The 21,383-nt window shown below is 41.4% G+C and overlaps 14 non-coding genes across 14 annotated transcripts; all 14 read left to right on the top strand.

Annotated features, from left to right (window-relative positions):
• The first annotated feature begins 369 nt into the window (after window positions 1-369).
• On the top strand, window positions 370-442 carry trnav-aac (transfer RNA valine (anticodon AAC)). The gene has a single exon. It is a non-coding gene; the product is annotated as a tRNA-Val (tRNA).
• Window positions 443-1,145: 703 nt separating this feature from the next.
• trnav-cac (transfer RNA valine (anticodon CAC)) lies at window positions 1,146-1,218 on the top strand. The gene has a single exon. It is a non-coding gene; the product is annotated as a tRNA-Val (tRNA).
• A 3,172-nt stretch (window positions 1,219-4,390) lies between these two features.
• On the top strand, window positions 4,391-4,463 carry trnav-uac (transfer RNA valine (anticodon UAC)). The gene has a single exon. It is a non-coding gene; the product is annotated as a tRNA-Val (tRNA).
• A 5,217-nt stretch (window positions 4,464-9,680) lies between these two features.
• Window positions 9,681-9,753, top strand: trnav-uac (transfer RNA valine (anticodon UAC)). The gene has a single exon. It is a non-coding gene; the product is annotated as a tRNA-Val (tRNA).
• Window positions 9,754-12,181: 2,428 nt separating this feature from the next.
• Window positions 12,182-12,254, top strand: trnav-uac (transfer RNA valine (anticodon UAC)). Its single transcript has one exon. It is a non-coding gene; the product is annotated as a tRNA-Val (tRNA).
• Window positions 12,255-14,364: 2,110 nt separating this feature from the next.
• Window positions 14,365-14,437, top strand: trnav-uac (transfer RNA valine (anticodon UAC)). Its single transcript has one exon. It is a non-coding gene; the product is annotated as a tRNA-Val (tRNA).
• A 192-nt stretch (window positions 14,438-14,629) lies between these two features.
• Window positions 14,630-14,702, top strand: trnav-aac (transfer RNA valine (anticodon AAC)). The gene has a single exon. It is a non-coding gene; the product is annotated as a tRNA-Val (tRNA).
• Window positions 14,703-14,960: 258 nt separating this feature from the next.
• trnav-uac (transfer RNA valine (anticodon UAC)) lies at window positions 14,961-15,033 on the top strand. Its single transcript has one exon. It is a non-coding gene; the product is annotated as a tRNA-Val (tRNA).
• Window positions 15,034-15,471: 438 nt separating this feature from the next.
• Window positions 15,472-15,544, top strand: trnav-uac (transfer RNA valine (anticodon UAC)). Its single transcript has one exon. It is a non-coding gene; the product is annotated as a tRNA-Val (tRNA).
• Window positions 15,545-15,980: 436 nt separating this feature from the next.
• Window positions 15,981-16,053, top strand: trnav-cac (transfer RNA valine (anticodon CAC)). Its single transcript has one exon. It is a non-coding gene; the product is annotated as a tRNA-Val (tRNA).
• A 2,020-nt stretch (window positions 16,054-18,073) lies between these two features.
• On the top strand, window positions 18,074-18,146 carry trnav-uac (transfer RNA valine (anticodon UAC)). Its single transcript has one exon. It is a non-coding gene; the product is annotated as a tRNA-Val (tRNA).
• Window positions 18,147-18,584: 438 nt separating this feature from the next.
• On the top strand, window positions 18,585-18,657 carry trnav-uac (transfer RNA valine (anticodon UAC)). Its single transcript has one exon. It is a non-coding gene; the product is annotated as a tRNA-Val (tRNA).
• A 436-nt stretch (window positions 18,658-19,093) lies between these two features.
• Window positions 19,094-19,166, top strand: trnav-cac (transfer RNA valine (anticodon CAC)). Its single transcript has one exon. It is a non-coding gene; the product is annotated as a tRNA-Val (tRNA).
• Window positions 19,167-21,004: 1,838 nt separating this feature from the next.
• trnav-cac (transfer RNA valine (anticodon CAC)) lies at window positions 21,005-21,077 on the top strand. The gene has a single exon. It is a non-coding gene; the product is annotated as a tRNA-Val (tRNA).
• The last annotated feature ends 306 nt before the right edge of the window (window positions 21,078-21,383 follow it).

Raw genomic sequence — 21,383 nt, 5'->3', positions numbered from 1 at the left:
TGGCGTCAACCAGAGCAAATGCCATCAGTGTAAAACGTAGCTGCAATGCGTATCGGCCTGATTGAAAGCTTTTTGGGATTGTCAAATTCAGCTCTATTATGTCACGTACTATGTTCTTTTAGTGACTGTCGCATTCTCCTGACGTGAAAGGTCCCTAGTCGAAACCGAGCAGAATAATCGCCTTCTTTAAGCCATATGGTTAAACGTAATTACAAGCTAAACAAAACTTTAAGCATTCAATGCACGGTTTCGTAGACAAGGCTTAAGACTAGTCCCAGACTAAGATGATTGTTTGAGATTCCTTAACTGAAAAATCTTGCCCTGAAACACCTTAAAATGTGTTACTGGCAAATTTATGCGAAATTCAGAGTTTCTGTAGTGTAGTGGTTATCACGTTCGCCTAACACGCGAAAGGTCCTCGGTTCGAAACCGAGCAGAAACAGAGTCTGCTTTAAGCCATAGAGTGGAATATAATGACAAGGTAACCAAACCTTTAAGCATTCAATGCACGGTTTTGTAGACTGTCGAAATTCAGCCTCTATTATGTCACGTACTATGTTCTTTTAGTGACTGTCGCATTCCCCTGACGCATTGCACCTTCAAATTTGTGACTGGCAAGTTTCTTGCCAAAGTCAGACAATGCTTGCGTGGTCTGTTTTAAACCAGCGCCAGTTTGACGACGTACGCAGGAATTGTACACGTTTCTGTAGTGTAGTGGTTATCACGTTTGCTTCACACGCAAAAGGACCTCGGTTCGAAACCGAGCAGAAACATAGTGTGCTTTAAGCCATAGAGAGCAATATAATGACAAGGTAACCAAACCTTTAAGCATTCAATGCACGGTTTTGTAGACTGTCGAAATTCAGCCTCTATTATGTCAAGTACTATGTTCTTTTAGTGACTGTCGCATTCTCCTGACGTGAAAGGTCCCTAGTCGAAACCGAGCAGAAACATAGTCTGCTTTAAGCTATAGAGTGGAATATAACGACAAGGTAACCAAACCTTAAGCATTCAATGCACTGTTTTGTAGACAAGGCTTAAGACTAGTCCCATACTGAAATGAATGTTCGAGATGTCTCACCTGAATAAACTTGACCTGGAACACCTTCAAATTTGTGTCTGGCAAGTTTCTTGCCAAATTCAGAGTTTCTGTAGTGTAGTGGTTATCACGTTCGCCTCACACGCGAAAGGTCCTCGGTTCGAAACCGAGCAGAAACATAATCTGTTTTAAGCCATAGAGTGGAATATAATGACAAGGTAACCAAACCTTTAAGCATTCAATGCACGGTTTTGTAGACTGTCGAAATTCAGCCTCTATTATGTCACGTACTATGTTCTTTTAGTGACTGTCGCATTCTCCTGACGTCAAAGGTCCCTAGTCGAAACCGAGCAGAAACATAGTCTGTTTTAAGCCATAGAGTGGAATATAATGACAAGGTAACCAAACCTTTAAGCATTCAATGCACGGTTTTGTAGACTGTCGAAATTCAGCCTCTATTATGTCACGTACTATGTTCTTTTAGTGACTGTCGCATTCTCCTGACGTGAAAGGTCCCTAGTCGAAACCGAGCAGAAACATAGTCTGCTTTAAGCCATAGAGTGGAATATAATGACAAGGTAACCAAACCTTTAAGCATTCAATGCACGGTTTCGTAGACAAGGCTTAAGACTAGTCCCAGACTAGGATGAGTGTTTGAGATTTCTTAACTGAAAAATCTTGCCCTGAAACACCTTAAAATTTGTGACTGGCAAATTTATGCGAAATTCAGAGTTTCTGTAGCGTATTGGTTATCACGTTCGCCTAACACGCGAAGGGTCCTCGTTTCGAAACCGAGCAGAAACATAGTCTGCTTTAAGCCATAGAGTGGAATATAATGACAAGGTAACCAAACCTTTAAGCATTCAATGCACGGTTTTGTAGACTGTCGAAATTCAGCCTCTATTATGTCACGTACTATGTTCTTTTAGTGACTGTCGCATTCTCCTGACGTGAAAGGTCCCTAGTCGAAACCGAGCAGAAACATAGTCTGCTTTAAGCCATAGAGTTGAATATAATGACAAGGTAACCAAACCTTTAAGCATTCAATGCACGGTTTCGTAGACAAGGCTTAAGACTAGTCCCAGACTAGGATGAGTGTTTGAGATTTCTTAACTGAAAAATCTTGCCCTGAAACACCTTAAAATTTGTGACTGGCAAATTTATGCGAAATTCAGAGTTTCTGTAGCGTATTGGTTATCACGTTCGCCTAACACGCGAAGGGTCCTCGGTTCGAAACCGAGCAGAAACATAGTCTGCTTTAAGCCATAGAGTGGAATATAATGACAAGGTAACCAAACCTTTAAGCATTCAATGCACGGTTTTGTAGACTGTCGAAATTCAGCCTCTATTATGTCACGTACTATGTTCTTTTAGTGACTGTCGCATTCTCCTGACGTGAAAGGTCCCTAGTCGAAACCGAGCAGAAACATAGTCTGCTTTAAGCCATAGAGTTGAATATAATGACAAGGTAACCAAACCTTTAAGCATTCAATGCACGGTTTCGTAGACAAGGCTTAAGACTAGTCCCAGACTAAGATGATTGCTTGAGATTCCTTAACTGAAAAATCTTGCCCTGAAACACCTTAAAATTTGTGACTGGCAAATTTATGCCAAATTCAGAGTTTCTGTAGTGTAGTGGTTATCACGTTCGCCTAACACGCGAAAGGTCCTCGTTTCGAATCCGAGCAGAAACATAGTCTGTTTTAAGCCATAGGGTGGAATATAATGACAAGGTAACCAAACCTTTAAGCATTCAATGCACGGTTTTGTAGACTGTCGAAATTCAGCCTTTATTATGTCACGTACTATGTTCTTTTAGTGACTGTCGCATTCTCCTGACGTGAAAGGTCCCTAGTCGAAACCGAGCAGAAACATAGTCTGCTTTAAGCCATAGAGTTGAATATAATGACAAGGTAACCAAACCTTTAAGCATTCAATGCACGGTTTCGTAGACAAGGCTTAAGACTAGTCCCAGACTAAGATGATTGTTTGAGATTCCTTAACTGAAAAATCTTGCCCTGAAACACCTTAAATTTTGTTACTGGCAAATTTATGCGAAATTCAGAGTTTCTGAAGTGTAGTGGTTATCACGTTCGCCTAACACGCGAAAGGTCCTCGGTTCGAACCGAGCAGAAACATAGTCTGCTTTAAGCCATAGAGTGGAATATAATGACAAGGTAACCAAACCTTTAAGCATTCAATGCACGGTTTCGTAGACAAGGCTTAAGACTAGTCCCAGACTAAGATGATTGTTTGAGATTCCTTAACTGAAAAATCTTGCCCTGAAACACCTTAAAATTTGTGACTGGCAAATTTATGCCAAATTCAGAGTTTCTGTAGTGTAGTGGTTATCACGTTCGCCTAACACGCGAAAGGTCCTCGTTTCGAAACCGAGCAGAAACATAGTCTGTTTTAAGCCATAGAGTGGAATATAATGACAAGGTAACCAAACCTTTAAGCATTCAATGCACGGTTTTGTAGACTGTCGAAATTCAGCCTCTATTATGTCACGTACTATGTTCTTTTAGTGACTGTCGCATTCCCCTGACGCATTGCACCTTCAAATTTGTGACTGGCAAGTTTCTTGCCAAAGTCAGACAATGCTTGGGTGGTCTGTTTTAAACCAGCGCCAGTTTGACGACGTACGCAGGAATTGTCCACGTTTCTGTAGTGTAGTGGTTATCACGTTCGCCTAACACGCGAAAGGTCCTCGTTTCGAAACCGAGCAGAAACATAGTCTGCTTTAAGCCATAGAGTGGAATATAATGACAAGGTAACCAAACCTTTAAGCATTCAATGCACGGTTTTTATAGACTGCCGAAATTCAGCCTCTATTATGTTACAAGCTATGTTCTTTTAGTGACTGTCGCATTCTCCTGACGTGAAAGGTCCCTAGTCGAAACCGAGCAGAAACATAGTCTGCTTTAAGCCATAGTGTGGAATATAACGATAAGGTAACCAAACCTTTAAGCATTCAATGCACGGTTTTGTAGACTGTCGAAATTCAGCCTCTATTATGTCACGTACTATGTTCTTTTAGTGACTGTCGCATTCTCCTGACGTGAAAGGTCCCTAGTCGAAACCGAGCAGAAACATAGTCTGCTTTAAGCCATAGAGTGGAATATAATGACAAGGTAACCAAACCTTTAAGCATTCAATGCACGGTTTCGTAGACAAGGCATAAGACTAGTCCCATACTAAGATGAATGTTCGAGATGTCTTACCTGAATAAACTTGACCTGGAATACCTTCAAATTTGTGACTGGCAAGTTTCTTGCCAAAGTCATTCAATACTTGCGTGGTCTGTTTTAAACCAGCGCCAGGTTGACGACGTACGCAGGAATTGTTCACGTTTCTGTAGTGTAGTGGTTATCACGTTTGCTTTACACGCAAAAGGTCCTCGGTTCGAAACCGAGCAGAAACATAGTCTGCTTTATGCCATAGAGTGGAATATAATGACAAGGTAACCAAACCTTTAAGCATTCAATGCACAGTTTCGTAGACAAGGCTTAAGACTAGTCCCAGACTAGGATGAGTGTTTGAGATTTCTTAACTGAAAAATCTTGCCCTGAAACACCTTAAAATTTGTGACTGGCAAATTTATGCGAAATTCAGAGTTTCTGTAGCGTATTGGTTATCACGTTCGCCTAACACGCGAAGGGTCCTCGTTTCGAAACCGAGCAGAAACATAGTCTGCTTTAAGCCATAGAGTGGAATATAATGACAAGGTAACCAAACCTTTAAGCATTCAATGCACGGTTTTGTAGACTGTCGAAATTCAGCCTCTATTATGTCACGTACTATGTTCTTTTAGTGACTGTCGCATTCTCCTGACGTGAAAGGTCCCTAGTCGAAACCGAGCAGAAACATAGTCTGCTTTAAGCCATAGAGTTGAATATAATGACAAGGTAACCAAACCTTTAAGCATTCAATGCACGGTTTCGTAGACAAGGCTTAAGACTAGTCCCAGACTAGGATGAGTGTTTGAGATTTCTTAACTGAAAAATCTTGCCCTGAAACACCTTAAAATTTGTGACTGGCAAATTTATGCGAAATTCAGAGTTTCTGTAGCGTATTGGTTATCACGTTCGCCTAACACGCGAAGGGTCCTCGGTTCGAAACCGAGCAGAAACATAGTCTGCTTTAAGCCATAGAGTGGAATATAATGACAAGGTAACCAAACCTTTAAGCATTCAATGCACGGTTTTGTAGACTGTCGAAATTCAGCCTCTATTATGTCACGTACTATGTTCTTTTAGTGACTGTCGCATTCTCCTGACGTGAAAGGTCCCTAGTCGAAACCGAGCAGAAACATAGTCTGCTTTAAGCCATAGAGTTGAATATAATGACAAGGTAACCAAACCTTTAAGCATTCAATGCACGGTTTCGTAGACAAGGCTTAAGACTAGTCCCAGACTAAGATGATTGCTTGAGATTCCTTAACTGAAAAATCTTGCCCTGAAACACCTTAAAATTTGTGACTGGCAAATTTATGCCAAATTCAGAGTTTCTGTAGTGTAGTGGTTATCACGTTCGCCTAACACGCGAAAGGTCCTCGTTTCGAATCCGAGCAGAAACATAGTCTGTTTTAAGCCATAGGGTGGAATATAATGACAAGGTAACCAAACCTTTAAGCATTCAATGCACGGTTTTGTAGACTGTCGAAATTCAGCCTTTATTATGTCACGTACTATGTTCTTTTAGTGACTGTCGCATTCTCCTGACGTGAAAGGTCCCTAGTCGAAACCGAGCAGAAACATAGTCTGCTTTAAGCCATAGAGTTGAATATAATGACAAGGTAACCAAACCTTTAAGCATTCAATGCACGGTTTCGTAGACAAGGCTTAAGACTAGTCCCAGACTAAGATGATTGTTTGAGATTCCTTAACTGAAAAATCTTGCCCTGAAACACCTTAAAATTTGTTACTGGCAAATTTATGCGAAATTCAGAGTTTCTGAAGTGTAGTGGTTATCACGTTCGCCTAACACGCGAAAGGTCCTCGGTTCGAAACCGAGCAGAAACATAGTCTGCTTTAAGCCATAGAGTGGAATATAATGACAAGGTAACCAAACCTTTAAGCATTCAATGCACGGTTTTGTAGACTGTCGAAATTCAGCCTCTATTATGTCACGTACTATGTTCTTTTAGTGACTGTCGCATTCTTCTTACGTGAAAGGTCCCTAGTCGAAACCGAGCAGAAACATAGTCTGCTTTAAGCCATAGAGTGGAATATAATGACAAGGTAACCAAACCTTTAAGCATTCAATGCACGGTTTCGTAGACAAGGCTTAAGACTAGTCCCAGACTAAGATGATTGTTTGAGATTCCTTAACTGAAAAATCTTGCCCTGAAACACCTTAAAATTTGTTACTGGCAAATTTATGTGAAATTCAGAGTTTCTGAAGTGTAGTGGTTATCACGTTTGCTTTACACGCAAAAGGTCCTCGGTTCGAAACCGAGCAGAAACATAGTCTGCTTTATGCCATAGAGTGGAATATAATGACAAGGTAACCAAACCTTTAAGCATTCAATGCACGGTTTCGTAGACAAGGCTTAAGACTAGTCCCAGACTAGGATGAGTGTTTGAGATTTCTTAACTGAAAAATCTTGCCCTGAAACACCTTAAAATTTGTGACTGGCAAATTTATGCGAAATTCAGAGTTTCTGTAGCGTATTGGTTATCACGTTCGCCTAACACGCGAAGGGTCCTCGGTTCGAAACCGAGCAGAAACATAGTCTGCTTTAAGCCATAGAGTGGAATATAATGACAAGGTAACCAAACCTTTAAGCATTCAATGCACGGTTTCGTAGACAAGGCTTAAGACTAGTCCCAGACTAAGATGATTGCTTGAGATTCCTTAACTGAAAAATCTTGCCCTGAAACACCTTAAAATTTGTGACTGGCAAATTTATGCCAAATTCAGAGTTTCTGTAGTGTAGTGGTTATCACGTTCGCCTAACACGCGAAAGGTCCTCGTTTCAAAACCGAGCAGAAACATAGTCTGTTTTAAGCCATAGGGTGGAATATAATGACAAGGTAACCAAACCTTTAAGCATTCAATGCACGGTTTTGTAGACTGTCGAAATTCAGCCTCTATTATGTCACGTACTATGTTCTTTTAGTGACTGTCGCATTCCCCTGACGCATTGCACCTTCAAATTTGTGACTGGCAAGTTTCTTGCCAAAGTCAGACAATGCTTGGGTGGTCTGTTTTAAACCAGCGCCAGTTTGACGACGTACGCAGGAATTGTCCACGTTTCTGTAGTGTAGTGGTTATCACGTTTGCTTCACACGCAAAAGGTCCTCGGTTCGAAACCGAGCAGTAACATAGTGTGCTTTAAGCCATAGAGAGCAATATAATGACAAGGTAACCAAACCTTTAAGCATTCAATGCACGGTTTTGTAGACTGTCGAAATTCAGCCTCTATTATGTCAAGTACTATGTTCTTTTAGTGACTGTCGCATTCTCCTGACGTGAAAGGTCCCTAGGCGAAACCGAGCAGAAACATAGTCTGCTTTAAGCCATAGAGTGGAATATAACGACAAGGTAACCAAACCTTTAAGCATTCAATGCACGGTTTCGTAGACAAGGCATAAGACTAGTCCCATACTAAGATGAATGTTCGAGATGTCTTACCTGAATAAACTTGACCTGGAATACCTTCAAATTTGTGACTGGCAAGTTTCTTGCCAAAGTCATTCAATGCTTGCGTGGTCTGTTTTAAACCAGCGCCAGGTTGACGACGTACGCAGGAATTGTTCACGTTTCTGTAGTGTAGTGGTTATCACGTTTGCTTCACACGCAAAAGGTCCTCGGTTCGAAACCGAGCAGAAACATAGTCTGCTTTAAGCCATAGAGTGGAATATAATGACAAGGTAACCAAACCTTTAAGCATTCAATGCACGGTTTCGTAGACAAGGCATAAGACTAGTCCCATACTAAGATGAATGTTCGAGATGTCTTACCTGACTAAACTTGACCTGGAATACCTTCAAATTTGTGACTGGCAAGTTTCTTGCCAAAGTCATTCAATGCTTGCGTGGTCTGTTTTAAACCAGCGCCAGGTTGACGACGTACGCAGGAATTGTTCACGTTTCTGTAGTGTAGTGGTTATCACGTTTGCTTCACACGCAAAAGGTCCTCGGTTCGAAACCGAGCAGAAACATAGTCTGCTTTAAGCCATAGAGTGGAATATAATGACAAGATAAGCATTCAATGCACGGTTTTGTAGACTGTCGAAATTCAGCCTCTATTATGTCACGTACTATGTTCTTTTAGTGACTGTCGCATTCTCCTGACGTGAAAGGTCCCTAGTCGAAACCGAGCAGAAACATAGTCTGCTTTAAGCCATAGAGTGGAATATAATGACAAGGTAACCAAACCTTTAAGCATTCAATGCACGGTTTCGTAGACAAGGCTTAAGACTAGTCCCAGACTAAGATGATTGTTTGAGATTCCTTAACTGAAAAATCTTGCCCTGAAACACCTTAAAATTTGTTACTGGCAAATTTATGTGAAATTCAGAGTTTCTGAAGTGTAGTGGTTATCACGTTTGCTTTACACGCAAAAGGTCCTCGGTTCGAAACCGAGCAGAAACATAGTCTGCTTTATGCCATAGAGTGGAATATAATGACAAGGTAACCAAACCTTTAAGCATTCAATGCACGGTTTCGTAGACAAGGCTTAAGACTAGTCCCAGACTAAGATGAGTGTTTGAGATTTCTTAACTGAAAAATCTTGCCCTGAAACACCTTAAAATTTGTGACTGGCAAATTTATGCGAAATTCAGAGTTTCTGTAGCGTATTGGTTATCACGTTGGCCTAACACGCGAAGGGTCCTCGGTTCGAGACCGAGCAGAAACAGTTTTCAGGTTTTGGCGTCAACCAGAGCAAATGCCATCGGTGTAAAACGTAGCTGCACTGCGTATCGGCCTGATTGAAAGCTTTTTGGGATTGTCAAATTCAGCCTCTATTATGTCACGTACTATGTTCTTTTAATGACTGTCGCATTCTCCTGACGTGAAAGGTCCCTAGTCGAAACCGAGCAGAATAATCGCCTTCTTTAAGTCATATGGTTAAACGTAATTACAAGCTAAACAAAACTTTAAGCATTCAATGCCCAGTTTTGTAGACAACGCTTAAGACTAGTCCCAGACTAAGATGAACGTTCGAGATGTCTTACCTGAATAAACTTGACCTGGAATACCTTCAAATTTGTGACTGGCAAGTTTCTTGCCAAAGTCAGACAATAGTTGCGTGGTCTGTTTTAAACCAGCGCCAGGTTGACGACGTACGCAGGAATTGTCCACATTTCTGTTTTGTAGTGGTTATCACGTTTGCTTTACACGCAAAAGGTCCTCGGTTCGAAACCGAGCAGAAACATAGTCTGTTTTAAGCCATAGAGTGGAATATAATGACAAGGTAACCAAACCTTTAAGCATTCAATGCACGGTTTCGTAGACAAGGCTTAAGACTAGTCCCAGACTAAGATGAATGTTCGAGATGTCTTACCTGAATAAACTTGACCTGGAATACCTTCAAATTTGTGACTGGCAAGTTTCTTGCCAAAGTCAGACAATGCTTGCGTGGTCTGTTTTAAACCAGCGCCAGATTGACGACGTACGCAGGAATTGTCCACGTTTCTGTAGTGTAGTGGTTATCACGTTTGCTTTACACGCAAAAGGTCCTCGGTTCGAAACCGAGCAGAAACATAGTCTGCTTTAAGCCATAGAGTGGAATATAACGACAAGGTAACCAAACCTTAAGCATTCAATGCACTGTTTTGTAGACAAGGCTTAAGACTAGTCCCATACTGAAATGAATGTTCGAGATGTCTCACCTGAATAAACTTGACCTGGAACACCTTCAAATTTGTGACTGGCAAGTTTCTTGCCAAATTCAGAGTTTCTTTAGTGTAGTGGTTATCACGTTCGCCTCACACGCGAAAGGTTCTCGGTTCGAAACCGAGCAGAAACATAGTCTGTTTTAAGCCATAGAGTGGAATATAATGACAAGGTAACCAAACCTTTAAGCATTCAATGCACGGTTTTTATAGACTGCCGAAATTCAGCCTCTATTATGTTACAAGCTATGTTCTTTTAGTGACTGTCGCATTCTCCTGACGTGAAAGGTCCCTAGTCGAAACCGAGCAGAAACATAGTCTGCTTTAAGCCATAGAGTGGAATATAACGATAAGGTAACCAAACCTTTAAGCATTCAATGCACGGTTTTGTAGACTGTCGAAATTCAGCCTCTATTATGTCACGTACTATGTTCTTTTAGTGACTGTCGCATTCTCCTGACGTGAAAGGTCCCTAGTCGAAACCGAGCAGAAACATAGTCTGCTTTAAGCCATAGAGTGGAATATAATGACAAGGTAACCAAACCTTTAAGCATTCAATGCACGGTTTCGTAGACAAGGCATAAGACTAGTCCCATACTAAGATGAATGTTCGAGATGTCTTACCTGAATAAACTTGACCTGGAATACCTTCAAATTTGTGACTGGCAAGTTTCTTGCCAAAGTCATTCAATGCTTGCGTGGTCTGTTTTAAACCAGCGCCAGGTTGACGACGTACGCAGGAATTGTTCACGTTTCTGTAGTGTAGTGGTTATCACGTTTGCTTCACACGCAAAAGGTCCTCGGTTCGAAACCGAGCAGAAACATAGTCTGCTTTAAGCCATAGAGTGGAATATAATGACAAGGTAAGCATTCAATGCAAGGTTTTGTAGACTGTCGAAATTCAGCCTCTATTATGTCACGTACTATGTTCTTTTAGTGACTGTCGCATTCTCCTGACGTGAAAGGTCCCTAGTCGAAACCGAGCAGAAACATAGTCTGCTTTAAGCCATAGAGTGGAATATAATGACAAGGTAACCAAACCTTTAAGCATTCAATGCACGGTTTCGTAGACAAGGCTTAAGACTAGTCCCAGACTAAGATGATTGTTTGAGATTCCTTAACTGAAAAATCTTGCCCTGAAACACCTTAAAATTTGTTACTGGCAAATTTATGTGAAATTCAGAGTTTCTGAAGTGTAGTGGTTATCACGTTTGCTTTACACGCAAAAGGTCCTCGGTTCGAAACCGAGCAGAAACATAGTCTGCTTTATGCCATAGAGTGGAATATAATGACAAGGTAACCAAACCTTTAAGCATTCAATGCACGGTTTCGTAGACAAGGCTTAAGACTAGTCCCAGACTAAGATGAGTGTTTGAGATTTCTTAACTGAAAAATCTTGCCCTGAAACACCTTAAAATTTGTGACTGGCAAATTTATGCGAAATTCAGAGTTTCTGTAGCGTATTGGTTATCACGTTGGCCTAACACGCGAAGGGTCCTCGGTTCGAGACCGAGCAGAAACAGTTTTCAGGTTTTGGCGTCAACCAGAGCAAATGCCATCGGTGTAAAACGTAGCTGCACTGCGTATCGGCCTGATTGAAAGCTTTTTGGGATTGTCAAATTCAGCCTCTATTATGTCACGTACTATGTTCTTTTAATGACTGTCGCATTCTCCTGACGTGAAAGGTCCCTAGTCGAAACCGAGCAGAATAATCGCCTTCTTTAAGTCATATGGTTAAACGTAATTACAAGCTAAACAAAACTTTAAGCATTCAATGCCCAGTTTTGTAGACAACGCTTAAGACTAGTCCCAGACTAAGATGAACGTTCGAGATGTCTTACCTGAATAAACTTGACCTGGAATACCTTCAAATTTGTGACTGGCAAGTTTCTTGCCAAAGTCAGACAATAGTTGCGTGGTCTGTTTTAAACCAGCGCCAGGTTGACGACGTACGCAGGAATTGTCCACATTTCTGTTTTGTAGTGGTTATCACGTTTGCTTTACACGCAAAAGGTCCTCGGTTCGAAACCGAGCAGAAACATAGTCTGTTTTAAGCCATAGAGTGGAATATAATGACAAGGTAACCAAACCTTTAAGCATTCAATGCACGGTTTCGTAGACAAGGCTTAAGACTAGTCCCAGACTAAGATGAATGTTCGAGATGTCTTACCTGAATAAACTTGACCTGGAATACCTTCAAATTTGTGACTGGCAAGATTCTTGCCAAAGTCAGACAATGCTTGCGTGGTCTGTTTTAAACCAGCGCCAGATTGACGACGTACGCAGGAATTGTCCACGTTTCTGTAGTGTAGTGGTTATCACGTTTGCTTTACACGCAAAAGGTCCTCGGTTCGAAACCGAGCAGAAACATAGTCTGCTTTAAGCCATAGAGTGGAATATAACGACAAGGTAACCAAACCTTAAGCATTCAATGCACTGTTTTGTAGACAAGGCTTAAGACTAGTCCCATACTGAAATGAATGTTCGAGATGTCTCACCTGAATAAACTTGACCTGGAACACCTTCAAATTTGTGACTGGCAAGTTTCTTGCCAAATTCAGAGTTTCTTTAGTGTAGTGGTTATCACGTTCGCCTCACACGCGAAAGGTTCTCGGTTCGAAACCGAGCAGAAACATAGTCTGTTTTAAGCCATAGAGTGGAATATAATGACAAGGTAACCAAACCTTTAAGCATTCAATGCACGGTTTTTATAGACTGCCGAAATTCAGCCTCTATTATGTTACAAGCTATGTTCTTTTAGTGACTGTCGCATTCTCCTGACGTGAAAGGTCCCTAGTCGAAACCGAGCAGAAACATAGTCTGCTTTAAGCCATAGAGTGGAATATAACGATAAGGTAACCAAACCTTTAAGCATTCAATGCACGGTTTTGTAGACTGTCGAAATTCAGCCTCTATTATGTCACGTACTATGTTCTTTTAGTGACTGTCGCATTCTCCTGACGTGAAAGGTCCCTAGTCGAAACCGAGCAGAAACATAGTCTGCTTTAAGCCATAGAGTGGAATATAATGACAAGGTAACCAAACCTTTAAGCATTCAATGCACGGTTTCGTAGACAAGGCATAAGACTAGTCCCATACTAAGATGAATGTTCGAGATGTCTTACCTGAATAAACTTGACCTGGAATACCTTCAAATTTGTGACTGGCAAGTTTCTTGCCAAAGTCATTCAATACTTGCGTGGTCTGTTTTAAACCAGCGCCAGGTTGACGACGTACGCAGGAATTGTCCACGTTTCTGTAGTGTAGTGGTTATCACGTTTGCTTCACACGCAAAAGGTCCTCGGTTCGAAACCGAGCAGAAACATAGTCTGCTTTAAGCCATAGAGTGGAATATAATGACAAGGTAACCAAACCTTTAAGCATTCAATGCACGGTTTTGTAGACTGTCGAAATTCAGCCTCTATTATGTCACGTACTATGTTCTTTTAGTGACTGTCGCATTCTCCTGACGTGAAAGGTCCCTAGTCGAAACCGAGCAGAAACATAGTCTGCTTTAAGCCATAGAGTGGAATATAATGACAAGGTAACCAAACCTTTAAGCATTCAATGCACGGTTTCGTAGACAAGGCTTAAGACTAGTCCCAGACTAAGATGATTGTTTGAGATTCCTTAACTGAAAAATCTTGCCCTGAAACACCTTAAAATTTGTTACTGGCAAATTTATGCGAAATTCAGAGTTTCTGAAGTGTAGTGGTTATCACGTTTGCTTTACACGCAAAAGGTCCTCGGTTCGAAACCGAGCAGAAACAGAGTCTGCTTTAAGCCATAGAGTGGAATATAATGACAAGGTAACCAAACCTTTAAGCATTCAATGCACGGTTTTGTAGACAAGGCTTAAGACTAGTCCCAAACTAAGATGAGTGTTTGAGATCTCTTAACTGAAAAATCTTGCCCTGAAACACCTTAAAATTTGTGACTGGCAAATTTATGCGAAATTCAGAGTTTCTGTAGCGTATTGGTTATCACGTTTGCCTAACACGCGAAGGGTCCTCGGTTCGAGACCGAGCAGAAACAGTTTTCAGGTTTTGGCGTCAACCAGAGCAAATGCCATCGGTGTAAAACGTAGCTGCAATGCGTATCGGCCTGATTGAAAGCTTTTTGGGATTGTCAAATTCAGCCTCTATTATGTCACGTACAATGTTCTTTTAGTGACTGTCGCATTCTCCTGACGTGAAAGGTCCCTAGTCGAAACCGAGCAGAAACATAGTCTGCTTTAAGCCATAGAGTGGAATATAATGACAAGGTAACCAAACCTTAAGCATTCAATGCACTTTTTTGTCGACAAGGCTTAAGACTAGTCTCAAACTGAAATGAATGTTCGAGATGTCTTACCTGAATAAACTTGACCTGGAATACCTTCAAATTTGTGACTGGCAAGTTTCTTGCCAAAGTCAGACAATACTTGCGTGGTCTGTTTTAAACCAGCGCCAGGTTGACGACGTACGCAGGAATTGTCCACGTTTCTGTAGTGTAGTGGTTATCACGTTTGCTTTACACGCAAAAGGTCCTCGGTTCGAAACCGAGCAGAAACATAGTCTGCTTTAAGCCATAGAGTGGAATATAATGACAAGGTAACCAAACCTTTAAGCATTCAATGCACGGTTTCGTAGACAAGGCTTAAAACTAGTCCCAGACTAAGATGATTGTTTGAGATTCCTTAACTGAAAAATCTTGCCCTGAAACACCTTAAAATTTGTTACTGGCAAATTTATGCGAAATTCAGAGTTTCTGTAGTGTAGTGGTTATCACGTTCGCCTAACACGCGAAAGGTCCTCGGTTCGAAACCGAGCAGAAACAGAGTCTGCTTTAAGCCATAGAGTGGAATATAATGACAAGGTAACCAAACCTTTAAGCATTCAATGCACGGTTTTGTAGACTGTCGAAATTCAGCCTCTATTATGTCACGTACTATGTTCTTTTAGTGACTGTCGCATTCCCCTGACGCATTGCACCTTCAAATTTGTGACTGGCAAGTTTCTTGCCAAAGTCAGACAATGCTTGCGTGGTCTGTTTTAAACCAGCGCCAGTTTGACGACGTACGCAGGAATTGTCCACGTTTCTGTAGTGTAGTGGTTATCACGTTTGCTTTACACGCAAAAGGTCCTCGGTTCGAAACCGAGCAGAAACATAGTCTGCTTTAATCCATAGAGTGGAATATAACGACAAGGTAACCAAACCTTAAGCATTCAATGCACGGTTTTTATAGACTGTCGAAATTCAGCCTCTATTATGTCACGTACTATGTTCTTTTAGTGACTGTCGCATTCTCCTGACGTGAAAGGTCCCTAGTCGAAACCGAGCAGAAACATAGTCTGCTTTAAGCCATAGAGTGGAATATAATGACAAGGTAACCAAACCTTTAAGCATTCAATGCACGGTTTTGTAGACTGTCGAAATTCAGCCTCTATTATGTCACGTACTATGTTCTTTTAGTGACTGTCGCATTCCCCTGACGCATTGCACCTTCAAATTTGTGACTGGCAAGTTTCTTGCCAAAGTCAGACAATGCTTGCGTGGTCTGTTTTAAACCAGCGCCAGTTTGACGACATACGCAGGAATTGTCCACGTTTCTGTAGTGTAGTGGTTATCACGTTTGCTTTACACGCAAAAGGTCCTCGGTTCGAAACCGAGCAGAAACATAGTCTGCTTTAATCCATAGTGTGGAATATAACGACAAGGTAACCAAACCTTAAGCATTCAATGCACGGTTTTTATAGACTGTCGAAATTCAGCCTCTATTATGTCACGTACTATGTTCTTTTAGTGACTGTCGCAATCTCCTGACGTGAAAGGTCCCTAGTCGAAACCGAGCAGAAACATAGTCTGCTTTAAGCCATAGAGTGGAATATAATGACAAGGTAACCAAACCTTTAAGCATTCAATGCACGGTTTCGTAGACAAGGCATAAGACTAGTCCCATACTAAGATGAATGTTCGAGATGTCTTACCTGAATAAACTTGACCTGGAATACCTTCAAATTTGTGACTGGCATGTTTCTTGCCAAAGTCATTCAATACTTGCGTGGTCTGTTTTAAACCAGCGCCAGGTTGACGACGTACGCAGGAATTGTCCACGTTTCTGTAGTGTAGTGGTTATCACGTTTGCTTCACACGCAAAAGGTCCTCGGTTCGAAACCGAGCAGAAACATAGTCTGCTTTAAGCCATAGAGTGGAATATAATGACAAGGTAACCAAACCTTTAAGCATTCAATGCACGGTTTTGTAGACTGTCGAAATTCAGCCTCTATTATGTCACGTACTATGTTCTTTTAGTGACTGTCGTATTCTCCTGACGTGAAAGGTCCCTAGTCGAAACCGAGCAGAAACATAGTCTGCTTTACGCCATAGAGTGGAATATAATGACAAGGTAACCAAACCTTTAAGCATTCAATGCACGGTTTCGTAGACAAGGCTTAAGACTAGTCCCAGACTAAGATGATTGTTTGAGATTCCTTAACTGAAAAATCTTGCCCTGAAACACCTTAAAATTTGTGACTGGCAAATTTATGCCAAATTCAGAGTTTCTGTAGTGTAGTGGTTATCACGTTCGCCTAACACGCGAAAGGTCCTCGTTTCGAAACCGAGCAGAAACATAGTCTGTTTTAAGCCATAGAGTGGAATATAATGACAAGGTAACCAAACCTTTAAGCATTCAATGCACGGTTTTGTAGACTGTCGAAATTCAGCATCTATTATGTCACGTACTATGTTCTTTTAGTGACTGTCGCATTCCCCTGACGCATTGCACCTTCAAATTTGTGACTGGCAAGTTTCTTGCCAAAGTCAGACAATGCTTGGGTGGTCTGTTTTAAACCAGCGGCAGTTTGACGACGTACGCAGGAATTGTCCACGTTTCTGTAGTGTAGTGGTTATCACGTTTGCTTCACACGCAAAAGGTCCTCGGTTCGAAACCGAGCAGTAACATAGTGTGCTTTAAGCCATAGAGAGCAATATAATGACAAGGTAACCAAACCTTTAAGCATTCAATGCACGGTTTTGTAGACTGTCGAAATTCAGCCTCTATTATGTCAAGTACTATGTTCTTTTAGTGACTGTCGCATTCTCCTGACGTGAAAGGTCCCTAGGCGAAACCGAGCAGAAACATAGTCTGCTTTAAGCCATAGAGTGGAATATAACGACAAGGTAACCAAACCTTAAGCATTCAATGCACTGTTTTGTAGACAAGGCTTAAGACTAGTCCCATACTGAAATGAATGTTCGAGATGTCTCACCTGAATAAACTTGACCTGGAACACCTTCAAATTTGTGTCTGGCAAGTTTCTTGCCAAATTCAGAGTTTCTGTAGAGTAGTGGTTATCACGTTCGCCTCACACGCGAAAGGTCCTCGGTTCGAAACCGAGCAGAAACATAGTCTGTTTTAAGCCATAGAGTAGAATATAATGACAAGGTAACCAAACCTTTAAGCATTCAATGCACGGTTTTTATAGACTGCCGAAATTCAGCCTCTATTATGTTACAAGCTATGTTCTTTTAGTGACTGTCGCATTCTCCTGACGTGAAAGGTCCCTAGTCGAAACCGAGCAGAAACATAGTCTGCTTTAAGCCATAGAGTGGAATATAACGATAAGGTAACCAAACCTTTAAGCATTCAATGCACGGTTTTGTAGACTGTCGAAATTCAGCCTCTATTATGTCACGTACTATGTTCTTTTAGTGACTGTCGCATTCTCCTGACGTGAAAGGTCCCTAGTCGAAACCGAGCAGAAACATAGTCTGCTTTAAGCCATAGAGTGGAATATAATGACAAGGTAACCAAACCTTTAAGCATTCAATGCACGGTTTTGTAGACTGTCGAAATTCAGCCTCTATTATGTCACGTACTATGTTCTTTTAGTGACTGTCGCATTCTCCTGACGTGAAAGGTCCCTAGTCGAAACCGAGCAGAAACAGAGTCTGCTTTAAGCCATAGAGTGGAATATAATGACAAGTTAACCAAACCTTTAAGCATTCAATGCACGGTTTTGTAGACTGTCGAAATTCAGCCTCTATTATGTCACGTACTATGTTCTTTTAGTGACTGTCGCATTCCCCTGACGCATTGCACCTTCAAATTTGTGACTGGCAAGTTTCTTGCCAAAGTCAGACAATGCTTGCGTGGTCTGTTTTAAACCAGCGCCAGTTTGACGACGTACGCAGGAATTGTCCACGTTTCTGTAGTGTAGTGGTTATCACGTTTGCTTTACACGCAAAAGGTCCTCGGTTCGAAACCGAGCAGAAACATAGTCTGCTTTAATCCATAGAGTGGAATATAACGACAAGGTAACCAAACCTTAAGCATTCAATGCACGGTTTTTATAGACTGTCGAAATTCAGCCTCTATTATGTCACGTACTATGTTCTTTTAGTGACTGTCGCATTCTCCTGACGTGAAAGGTCCCTAGTCGAAACCGAGCAGAAACATAGTCTGCTTTAAGCCATAGAGTGGAATATAATGACAAGGTAACCAAACCTTTAAGCATTCAATGCACGGTTTTGTAGACTGTCGAAATTCAGCCTCTATTATGTCACGTACTATGTTCTTTTAGTGACTGTCGCATTCCCCTGACGCATTGCACCTTCAAATTTGTGACTGGCAAGTTTCTTGCCAAAGTCAGACAATGCTTGCGTGGTCTGTTTTAAACCAGCGCCAGTTTGACGACATACGCAGGAATTGTCCACGTTTCTGTAGTGTAGTGGTTATCACGTTTGCTTTACACGCAAAAGGTCCTCGGTTCGAAACCGAGCAGAAACATAGTCTGCTTTAATCCATAGTGTGGAATATAACGACAAGGTAACCAAACCTTAAGCATTCAATGCACGGTTTTTATAGACTGTCGAAATTCAGCCTCTATTATGTCACGTACTATGTTCTTTTAGTGACTGTCGCATTCTCCTGACGTGAAAGGTCCCTAGTCGAAACCGAGCAGAAACATAGTCTGCTTTAAGCCATAGAGTGGAATATAATGACAAGCTAACCAAACCTTTAAGCATTCAATGCACGGTTTCGTAGACAAGGCATAAGACTAGTCCCATACTAAGATGAATGTTCGAGATGTCTTACCTGAATAAACTTGACCTGGAATACCTTCAAATTTGTGACTGGCATGTTTCTTGCCAAAGTCATTCAATACTTGCGTGGTCTGTTTTAAACCAGCGCCAGGTTGACGACGTACGCAGGAATTGTCCACGTTTCTGTAGTGTAGTGGTTATCACGTTTGCTTCACACGCAAAAGGTCCTCGGTTCGAAACCGAGCAGAAACATAGTCTGCTTTAAGCCATAGAGTGGAATATAATGACAAGGTAACCAAACCTTTAAGCATTCAATGCACGGTTTTGTAGACTGTCGAAATTCAGCCTCTATTATGTCACGTACTATGTTCTTTTAGTGACTGTCGTATTCTCCTGACGTGAAAGGTCCCTAGTCGAAACCGAGCAGAAACATAGTCTGCTTTACGCCATAGAGTGGAATATAATGACAAGGTAACCAAACCTTTAAGCATTCAATGCACGGTTTCGTAGACAAGGCTTAAGACTAGTCCCAGACTAAGATGATTGTTTGAGATTCCTTAACTGAAAAATCTTGCCCTGAAACACCTTAAAATTTGTGACTGGCAAATTTATGCCAAATTCAGAGTTTCTGTAGTGTAGTGGTTATCACGTTCGCCTAACACGCGAAAGGTCCTCGTTTCGAAACCGAGCAGAAACATAGTCTGTTTTAAGCCATAGAGTGGAATATAATGACAAGGTAACCAAACCTTTAAGCATTCAATGCACGGTTTTGTAGACTGTCGAAATTCAGCATCTATTATGTCACGTACTATGTTCTTTTAGTGACTGTCGCATTCCCCTGACGCATTGCACCTTCAAATTTGTGACTGGCAAGTTTCTTGCCAAAGTCAGACAATGCTTGGGTGGTCTGTTTTAAACCAGCGGCAGTTTGACGACGTACGCAGGAATTGTCCACGTTTCTGTAGTGTAGTGGTTATCACGTTTGCTTCACACGCAAAAGGTCCTCGGTTCGAAACCGAGCAGTAACATAGTGTGCTTTAAGCCATAGAGAGCAATATAATGACAAGGTAACCAAACCTTTAAGCATTCAATGCACGGTTTTGTAGACTGTCGAAATTCAGCCTCTATTATGTCAAGTACTATGTTCTTTTAGTGACTGTCGCATTCTCCTGACGTGAAAGGTCCCTAGGCGAAACCGAGCAGAAACATAGTCTGCTTTAAGCCATAGAGTGGAATATAACGACAAGGTAACCAAACCTTAAGCATTCAATGCACTGTTTTGTAGACAAGGCTTAAGACTAGTCCCATACTGAAATGAATGTTCGAGATGTCTCACCTGAATAAACTTGACCTGGAACACCTTCAAATTTGTGTCTGGCAAGTTTCTTGCCAAATTCAGAGTTTCTGTAGAGTAGTGGTTATCACGTTCGCCTCACACGCGAAAGGTCCTCGGTTCGAAACCGAGCAGAAACATAGTCTGTTTTAAGCCATAGAGTAGAATATAATGACAAGGTAACCAAACCTTTAAGCATTCAATGCACGGTTTTTATAGACTGCCGAAATTCAGCCTCTATTATGTTACAAGCTATGTTCTTTTAGTGACTGTCGCATTCTCCTGACGTGAAAGGTCCCTAGTCGAAACCGAGCAGAAACATAGTCTGCTTTAAGCCATAGAGTGGAATATAACGATAAGGTAACCAAACCTTTAAGCATTCAATGCACGGTTTTGTAGACTGTCGAAATTCAGCCTCTATTATGTCACGTACTATGTTCTTTTAGTGACTGTCGCATTCTCCTGACGTGAAAGGTCCCTAGTCGAAACCGAGCAGAAACATAGTCTGCTTTAAGCCATAGAGTGGAATATAATGACAAGGTAACCAAACCTTTAAGCATTCAATGCACGGTTTCGTAGACAAGGCATAAGACTAGTCCCATACTAAGATGAATGTTCGAGATGTCTTACCTGAATAAACTTGACCTGGAATACCTTCAAATTTGTGACTGGCAAGTTTCTTGCCAAAGTCATTCAATGCTTGCGTGGTCTGTTTTAAACCAGCGCCAGGTTGACGACGTACGCAGGAATTGTTCACGTTTCTGTAGTGTAGTGGTTATCACGTTTGCTTCACACGCAAAAGGTCCTCGGTTCGAAACCGAGCAGAAACATAGTCTGCTTTAAGCCATAGAGTGGAATATAATGACAAGGTAAGCATTCAATGCACGGTTTTGTAGACTGTCGAAATTCAGCCTCTATTATGTCACGTACTATGTTCTTTTAGTGACTGTCGCATTCTCCTGACATGAAAGGTCCCTAGTCGAAACCGAGCAGAAACATAGTCTGCTTTAAGCCATAGAGTGGAATATAATGACAAGGTAACCAAACCTTTAAGCATTCAATGCACGGTTTCGTAGACAAGGCTTAAGACTAGTCCCAGACTAAGATGATTGTTTGAGATTCCTTAACTGAAAAAT

This window comes from Triplophysa dalaica, chromosome 5, assembly GCF_015846415.1.
Source record: "Triplophysa dalaica isolate WHDGS20190420 chromosome 5, ASM1584641v1, whole genome shotgun sequence".
Lineage (NCBI taxonomy): Eukaryota > Metazoa > Chordata > Actinopteri > Cypriniformes > Nemacheilidae > Triplophysa > Triplophysa dalaica.
Note: the sequence above shows the minus strand (reverse complement) of the source record. Positions and strands in the feature narration are given on the sequence as shown.